This window comes from Girardinichthys multiradiatus, chromosome 19 (assembly GCF_021462225.1).
Source record: "Girardinichthys multiradiatus isolate DD_20200921_A chromosome 19, DD_fGirMul_XY1, whole genome shotgun sequence".
Classification (NCBI taxonomy): domain Eukaryota; kingdom Metazoa; phylum Chordata; class Actinopteri; order Cyprinodontiformes; family Goodeidae; genus Girardinichthys; species Girardinichthys multiradiatus.
In genome coordinates, this window is record NC_061811.1 from 9,892,135 (window position 1) to 9,901,788 (window position 9,654).

At 40.2% G+C, this 9,654-nt stretch overlaps 1 long non-coding RNA gene across 1 annotated transcript; it reads right to left on the bottom strand.

The window, feature by feature from the left end:
• Positions 1 to 4,698: 4,698 nt before the first annotated feature.
• Positions 4,699 to 5,271, bottom strand: LOC124884894. Its single transcript, XR_007042541.1, has 2 exons — positions 4,850 to 5,271; positions 4,699 to 4,769 (listed from the first exon to the last, which is right to left on the bottom strand). It is a non-coding gene; the product is annotated as an uncharacterized LOC124884894 (long non-coding RNA).
• Positions 5,272 to 9,654: the final 4,383 nt, after the last annotated feature.

The window sequence follows — 9,654 nt, forward strand, 5'->3', positions numbered from 1 at the left end:
TATTTCAATTAAATGCAGATTTGGGGGCACCCAGGTCTGTTTTTAAGTAAAATTCACTGAATATTTGTAGTACTTTTTGCTATGAAATTAAAAAGGAAGCCAAAGCATAATTACCTAACACAAGTTCAGAATCAGTCCAGGTGCTGCAAATGGCCCCTGAGTAGCTCTTTGGATACCTTTTGACTAAACTAACTGGTATTTTGAACTGCCTTTTACATCCACCTTGAGAAAAGAAAATTTCCTTCTGAAGGAAAGCAATCCCAGGTCACAATGCTCCACCACCTCGTTTAGGCTGTGTTGTGGTGATCCTTTGGTGGTGATCCAAGATTCTTTTTGTGCCGAACATACAGTATCTTTTCAGAATTATGACTACAACATTCAAATTTGGGGGCTGCACAGTAGTACAGTTGGTAGCACTGTTGCCTTGCAGCAAGAAGGTCCTGGGTTTGACTCCCAGTCTGGAGTTTGCATGTTCTCCCCTTGCATGCGTGGGTTCTCTCCTGGTACTCCAGCTTCCTCCCACAGTCCAAAGACATGCCTGTTAGGTTAATTGGTCTCTCTAAATTGCCCTTAGGTGTGTGAATGAGTGTGTGTATGGTTGTTTGTTTGTGTGGTGCTCTGCAATGGACTGGCATCCAGTCCAGGGTGTACCCTGCCTCCTGCCTATAGACTGCTGGAGATAGGCACCAGCTTCCTGATGACCCACTATGGAAGAAGCAGTATAGAAAATGACTGACTGACATTCAAATTTGGTTTGATTAGGCCACGTTCTCCCACAGGCTTTTTGAATATTTTAGACCTGAATGTATGGTTTTCTTTTGTTTCTGTCTGAAACCACAATGCAGGAAAAACAGCAGATTTTTATTACATCAAGAGCACCAGTGCTTAGTAGAAATTAATGGAGCTCCATCAGTATTGCTGCCAGCCTCTTGGCAGCCTAACTAGACTCTAGTTTTTGTAATATCTCTGTGTAATATTTTCTCATTTTATTAGTAACAGTATTCACTGTGTCATTATATGTATACATAATGCTTTGGTTTTTTTGTACCCGGACTGGTACCTTTGCCAGTGAAATCTCTGAATAATCTCTTCAAACTTTGGCTTAAACCAGAGAAAGCAAATGTTGGAAAAATCCAACTTGGTCAGTTGACATTTATTTTAGGTTTCCTAGATTTGATATAATGAGTGTTACGTGTGAAGACTGAATTTTAAAATTGGATCAAAAGTTGCATGAAATAAGGTTGTAGTTTAAGCAAAGGCAAACCTATGCAACCAGGGTATTGCAGTGTTTTTTATTTCTCATGCTTTCTTCCTATCACATTGTTTTTCAGTTAAATTGTACAGGATGTGTGTCAAATTAAAGCAGGTGAAAATATTGAAATGATTTATTAGGGTCTAGTTTTTTTACCTCTCAAAAATCTGCAAGTTGACTGGGGTGTGTGCCCTTTTAAGACCCACTGAATGTGTCTCAGCTTAGCTTGTGCAACTCTAAGTGCTTTGCAGAGCAAAAGCAAAGGTGAAATAATATGAAACATTACAAAGATTAAAAGAGAAGCACATTAAAAAAAGTTAGTGTGGACATAAAATGTTGTCAGGTGTCAGTTTTAACTTGACATCTGATGTTGGGACTCAATCAACTGATTGATACTGAATAAATATTTGACTGATACTAAAATGACAGAAATACTTTCTGAAAGTCCCACTTTGTTACATTTTGACATTGATAAGATGTGTGCATTTCAGACATGTTTTGATGATTCTCAAATGATGAACTTGCTGAGCAGGATGGTAAATACCAGTGCAGTTTCATAAAACCGCCTGCATCATTTTAGCATGGAAACCATGGACTCTCCTGTTGATGAAGTGTACACGTTTTTGAACCCTGTCCTAATCTTCTGTTCTACACAGCTCTTATTGCGAAGTGCATCAGTCAGAAACAATTAGCCTTGAACAACTCAGTGACACAGCGATGTGGAAGCTGAGTGTTAAGCAGCAGGAGAGATCAACTGATTAGTACAGCAAATACTTTATTGCAGATTTGCTCTGAACTGAGCTTTCTCCAGCTCCTCTTCAGCCTGGAGACAAGCTGAAGTGTATCACAGAGCTGCATGGTGCAGGACCACAACACATCTACTGTAGTCCAGCGGTGTGACCCTGGCTGCAGCCATGGAGGATGTGGAAATGTTCCGTGTGGTTGTGGGTCAGCGGGTAAGGGGCAGTTTAGGGTGGAGGGAAATAACAAATCAAACCTATGGAAAAAAAACAAAAACTTTTTAACTCATTTGAATGTCATATATTTCCCTCAGCTTCACCTCTGCATCTCTTCTGAAAGTATTGTCTTATCCCCTCCAGCTCCCTCCATGACCCTGTACAGACAAAGGAGGAAAATGGATATTTTAGTGTTCAATTTTATTGTCTCATGTTTTATGATTGCGTACATGTCATCTGGCTCCCCTCTGCGGCAGAAGGTGCTGGAATCCAGTGTGAGACTGAACAGTCCTTCTCAAGTCACTCTTCTCTGGACATATAAAACTTGCCTGCAGTGAAAGATGTATTAATCTTCATGACTCACTGTGTGGAAGACCTGGTTACAGTTACCAACTCAGGCTTCATTTATACACTTTATTCTTTTCTCAGTAACACTTTTTAAAGTAGAATAAGTAGTATACATCTCTTTAATTAGTCAGAAAATACACAGTTGATATCCTTCCTTACAGCATCATGAATGGTGTAACAGTAAAGACCTACATTTCCTTCAGGTCGTTCAGGTGCCATTAATATTCCTGATTCCTTTCGCTGCTGAGTTTCAGACTTCATTAAGACAGTAAACTCAATATCATTATTTACAATTTGAAACAAAAGTTTGGTATGGCTTACCCAATACTTTCCCAGAACGTAGGGGTTCATTTCCAGGTATTTGCCTGATTCTTTTTAAAATCTTATCTTTCCAAGAACTTACAAGATACTTTCCCAAAGCATATCATATACTTTCCCAGAACTTAGAGGTTACTGTTCTGGAATTTCTCCAGGGCTAGCTTGTAACTCAACAAGTACCAAGTAGGCTTCTGAAAAGTTCTGGAAGGTGCCTCGTAGGTTCTGCAAAGATCCAAAGGTGGTGAGTTTCACAGACTTAGTAGTAAGTTCCAGGAATATGGCCGGTAAGTTCCATTCAAGAACCTGGTAAGTTTTAGAAAAGTAACCAGCTAATTCCTCAAAAGTCTGTAAACTACAAAATAAGTTTTAGAACTTTCACTTCCTGGGAAAGAACGGGGTGTATTTTTTTAGTGCTACCCAACTGAGAACTATTTTCTTAAATCTGGCAATTCTTATTTCTAATTTTGCTGTTTTTGTTTTGATGGTTTATGGTGTAGTTGTGAAGAAACCCATCACTGATTTGATGACCTCAGGGTTTTATGTTATGGTCTGAACGTTTTTGGAGACAAATGAATAGATCAGGGGTTAGTCTGCATTATTGGTTAGCTACAGTCTACCACGGTGAAGAAAAGGCCAGATTGAAAGGTGAGGCTCTGTTCTATCTTTCCATATGTTCCAATTATCATCTGAGTATGAGATGTACTGTAGATCAAGAAAGAATGAATGAGATCCAGGAACCAGGTGAAAAAAAACTTCCTCTGTGATGTGAGGAGGAGATTGAAGAAGAGCAACTACTCCTCTACATAAAAAGGAGTAAGCTGAGCTGGTTCATATGATCAGGAGGTCTCCTATACACCTTTTTTTCAGAGATTTGCATACAAATCTCTGAAAGAAGGGATAGACAAGTCCTACAAGGAGACCCAGGGACTGACCCTGAGCTTACCGGAGGAACTATGTCTCTCCTTTACTCTCCTCTGGCCTAGGAACAACTTGGAATCTCTTAGGAGGAACTGGATAATATCACTGGAAAGAGGGATGTCTGGGTTTCCTTTCTGGACCTCTCACCTTTGCAAGCTCTTACAAGAGAAACATGGGTGTAAAGGTGGATTTTGAGATGGATTAGTGGATCTATTTGATTTATTCTACCATTCTAATCAGTGAAGGACACAATTTAATTTCTTCTAATACAATTTAAATCAGTAAGATTTCCTTTTATATCATATGCCATGTTTTTCAAGTTGTCTCTTGACTTCAAACACAGTGACAAAAATTTAAACTGGGTTTCACAAACCATAAGATCTGCCATGCATCAAACACCTTAAGCAACTAAAGCCAGCCATCACATCAACTACTGTATTTCCCCCTTATATATGTATTTCTTATTTAAATAAATACCTTACACATGAATTGGAAATTAGAAAATATCCTCTTTAAAAATAAACCTTGAATATGTGATGGAGATGTCCAACAAACAGTGTGAAAGCAAATAAGAAAAACAAAAACATTAAAATGTGTGTTTCAGCAGTCCAAATGTGATAACAGATAATTGTACATCTAATTGAACTCATTTATAGTAAAATGAACAAAGACTTTTTTGCACCTGCAGGAAATGGGACTGGGGCAGAGGGTGGGAGTCATGTGCTAAATCTACTTGTTTAAGTAAACTGTGCTGTACCTGCCTACTATACAGGATTGCTATGTTGCCCCCAATCACCCCCCCAACACACTTTGTTCCCGTATCAAATTAAAAACAAAAACATATCTTTGTCATTGTTTTCTTCACTGATTTGACCCACATGCAGATAGACAGTCAGGAGGCAGGAGAAAAGTTAAACAAGTTTTATTATTGTTCAGGAATGAAATGTGGAACTGGGACTGGGACTGGAGGCACAGCACTGTACGGAGAAGGAGAAAAGGTAAAAATTCTGTAGTCTGAAGGAAATTTCTGTAAACTAGATTGGGGCTTTTTGCTTACTGTTAGATGAAGAGGTGGTTGGAGTGGAGAGTGATGTGGAGTCTGGGAGGATTGACCTGATGCTGCTGCGGAACCGGGAAGTTTTTCCAAGGAGGCGGTGAATGCTCTGGCGAGGTTGCAGGTGAGTATTTGATAGTTAAGTTTATCCAGATATTGGTTTCAGAGACAAAGTTACGTGGTGAGGATTAGTCAGTTGGTGGAGGGTGAGCAGGTTTCGCTAGCCTGGGGATGAAAGTCTTTAGCTGTCAGCTGGGGCTTAATCCAAAATGGGTTTCTCCTGAGGCTTGAATACTTTGGCTGTGGCAAGATCCAAACTGAGGACTTGGAGCCAGAACAGAGAGTGACAGGAACTACAGACCAGGACTTCAAGTTTCCTAGAAAAGAGCACACAAAAGGTAAGAAACTTTGACTAGAGACTCTGATTTCATAGCTTGGCACACTCAGGCACTGGAGTGCTGACAGCTCCACCTTCTTATACTCCTCAAGGCTGATGGAAATGGGAAACACCTGCTACCCTTCATACCGGAGGAGCTTGGCGTCATCTAGTGATGAGTAAGAGTTAGCAGCAGGCAAAAACAATACATGAAAACTCCCAGACTCCGACAACATTGGAACCATTAGTCATTTGTTTTTACTTTTCACACCAACCAAATTTCCTGAAATGTGTACCACAGAACTAATGGTGCTGACATCTCAACTCATATCAAGTCATACAAAGCCTTTACAGGTCCTTCTCAAAATATTAGCATATTGTGATAAAGTTCATTATTTTCCATAATGTAATGATGAAAATGTATCATTCATATATTTTAGATTCATTGCACACTAACTGAAGTATTTCAGGTCTTTTATTGTCTTAATACGGATGAAAACCCAAAATTCCTATCTCACAAAATTAGCATATTTCATCCGACCAATAAAATAAAAGTGTTTTTAATACAAAAAGCGTCAACCTTCAAATAATCATGTACAGTTATACACTCAATACTTGGTCGGGAATCCTTTGGCAGAAATGACTGCTTCAATGCGGCGTGGCATGGAGGCAATCAGCCTGTGGCACTGCTGAGATCTTATGGAGGCCCAGGATGCTTCGATAGCGGCCTTTAGCTCATCCAGAGTGTTGGGTCTTGAGTCTCTCAACGTTCTCTTCACAATATCCCACAGATTCTCTATGGGGTTCAGGTCAGGAGAGTTGGCAGGCCAATTGAGCACAGTGATACCATGGTCAGTAAACCATTTACCAGTGGTTTTGGCACTGTGAGCAGGTGCCAGGTCGTGCTGAAAAATGAAATCTTCATCTCCATAAAGCTTTTCAGCAGATGGAAGCATGAAGTGCTCCAAAATCTCCTGATAGCTAGCTGCATTGACCCTGCCCTTGATAAAACACAGTGGACCAACACCAGCAGCTGACACGGCACCCCAGACTATCACTGACTGTGGGTACTTGACACTGGACTTCTGGCATTTTGGCATTTCCTTCTCCCCAGTCTTCCTCCAGACTCTGGCACCTTGATTTCCGAATGACATGCAGAATTTGCTTTCATCCGAAAAAAGTACTTTGGACCACTGAGCAACAGTCCAATGCTGCTTCTCTGTAGCCCAGGTCAGGCGCTTCTGCCGCTGTTTCTGGTTCAAAAGTGGCTTGACCTGGGGAATGCGGCACCTGTAGCCCATTTCCTGCACACGCCTGTGCACGGTGGCTCTGGATGTTTCTACTCCAGACTCAGTCCACTGCTTCCGCAGGTCCCCCAAGGTCTGGAATCAGCCCTTCTCCACAATCTTCCTCAGGGTCCGGTCACCTCTTCTCATTGTGCAGCGTTTTCTGCCACACTCTTTACTCTCCACAGACTTCCCACTGAGGTGCCTTGATACAGCACTCTGGGAACAGCCTATTCGTTCAGAAATTTCTTTCTGTGTCTTACCCTCTTGCTTGAGGGTGTCAATAGGGGCCTTCTAGACAGCAGTCAGGTCGGCAGTCTTACCCATGATTGGGGCTTTGAGTGATGAACCAGACTGGGAGTTTTAAAGACCTCAGGAATCTTTTGCAGGTGTTTAGAGTTAACTCATTGATTCAGATGATTAGGTTCATAGCTCGTTTAGAGACCCTTTTAATGATATGGTAATTTTGTGAGATAGGAATTTTGGGTTTTCATGAGCTGTATGCCAAAATCATCCGTATTAAGACAATAAAAGACCTGAAATATTTCAGTTAGTGTGCAATGAATCTAAAATATATGAATGTTAAATTGTCATCATTACATTATGGAAAATAATGAACTTTATCCCAATATGCTAATATTTTGAGAAGGACCTGTATATTTCAACCAAAGAATGGTTGATAGGACATACTAGATTAAACAAGGCTGATGAAGAACCGGTCCTGGATTGGATCAAAAAGCCTAAACTGATTGTTTATAGAGAATGAAAATAAGCCCAAGCAATAAGCCTTGGGGTACACTTTTAAAGAGTCATTAACATTTATACTTTCTGCACTGAAAAAAAAAGAACAAACTGACGTTCTTTTACTGAAACCTAAAATTCAGCTTCCCTGAAATTTAAAGGACCAATTCAAAATTATTTTAATAACACAAATATAGACCTTCTGAAAAGTATGTCCATGTACTTTTCTGTACATGCCAAATACTTAGCCAGGGCTCGTTTTGCTTGATCTTATGCATTTATGCGACGTGGCATGGAGGTGATCAGCCTGTGCCAAAGCTTACATGTAAAGGAAGCTAAGGTTTAAAAGTAGCATTTAGCTTAACCGGTAGGTCTGGTGTCTCTCATTTCCTCTTGACAATTCCTCACTAATACTTCATGGGGTTAAGGTCAAGCCAGTGAGGGCAATAAAGCCCAGTGATACAATTAACACAGGAATGGATACTTTAGACAGTGTAGTCAGTCCTGCTGAAAAATGAAATCTGCATCTCCTTAAACCTTGTCAGCAGACAAAAGCAGCAACTAAAATGTCCTGGACATCTGCTCTGACTTTGGACTTGATAAAACACAATCCAACAACATCAGCAGACGACATGGCTCCCAAAATCATTACTGACTGTGGAAACTTCACACTGAAACCCAACCAACTTGTATTATTTGCCTCTCCACTTTCCCCCCCAAACTCTCGGAACATATAAAATACAAAATGTATGTTCTTCTTCACTGTAATCTGAAAAGATGAATTTGGATAACTGAGCAGCAGTTCAGTCCATTTTCTCTTTAGCCCACTTAAGGCAGTTCTGATTACTGCAACTGTTGTGGTCAGTGTCCTAGGTGTGGTGGACTACCTCCAACTTTTGAATGAGCTTTGCTTTACATTCCATCTCAGGGTTGCAGATATCTACGTTGCTTTTCACCTCTTTCTACCACATTTGTTTTCCTTCCACTCAACTTTCTATCAATATGCCTAGAGGCAGGACTCTGTGAATAGTCAGCTTCTTTACCCCAGCCGATGTCCCCCTCCAGGAAGATGCCACAGCTAAACACAGAGCCAGGTCAGTTGTAGCTTCACTAAAGAGAAAAAACTTAAAAGCTGAGTTAAAAGCTGAAAAGTTTTTGGTTTCTTTGTGAGTCACATGATCAAAGATAACATTACATGCATATTCACAAGTTGGAGTCACATTTTCAAAATGTTTTTTTTCAACAGAAAAGAAAACTGTGCATGCCACTTAGATATTTCTGCAGTGTTCTTCAGACACTGCTGTGTTTTGGTCATTTTATCGAACATATCTATTTCTGTATGACTGCTGATGGAGTTGTTCCCTAAACTCCTACATGCTCGTTTGTTTGGTAAAGCTAAGACATCCTATACTGTTACTAATAAAAACAAAGTAATAAAAAGAACACGGAGGCTGCGTAGCTTTTAGATGCCTGTACAGGGAGAAGCTCGTCTGAATACTTCCGAAACTTCTGAATACTACTCCCAGAACAGCAGTTTTTATTCAAAAGCTAGGCGTGTACATTACAAAGAAAAAACATACAAATGTATGTCTGATTTCTTATCCGGAGCTGTCTGGCACTCTGACATTCAGCTGCCTTTTCAGCAATTCCTGTTTTTCCACTTTTGACCTTTATCTACAGACATATACACAAATATCTTTTTGTTGTAAGGGAGAAATCTTACATACAGAAATATCTTCTTGTCGTGAGGCAGAAATCTTGCAGACATATACACAGAGAAGCCTGTTAGCAGGCCTCTAAGTTACACAATACATTTTATTTCACACATTATTAAACATACTTGAGCATAGCAATACAGATCCTATAAGCTTAGCATGAATATTTTCCAACAATTTCCCCCTTTTGAAGTCTTAATAATGACTTCACCCTAAAATGCCCCACAGGTTATTTTTTAAGCAATTTTAATGTAACAATAAAAAAGGAAATAATGCATGAACCTACCAAAATCCAACCCCTATGGGGTAGGGTTTTTTGCCTTTTGGCTCATACTTTCATCAAAATACTTACTACAAGTCCTGAAATATACAATGAGCGAACAAACCCTGTAAATAGAAAAATAGAAAGTTTTTTAGTTCAGTTCTGTTCTGGGTGGGAGAGCAGCTACAACCACCCTGTGAGAGGGAAGCTCAATCACTTCCGCCTCTTCTGCTGTATGCTGTCCTGTCTTCAACTCACAGGTGTAGACTGACCTGGAGCCTGGGATTCATACCTGGGGATTATTCTGCCTCTATGTGGGTATGAATACTTTTGCAGATTGTTGAACCCAAGGTGTAGACTAACCTATGGGTATGATGACTTCTCCTCACCCCTAGGGGATTATTCTGCCCCTTCGGTAGGTGAGAAGG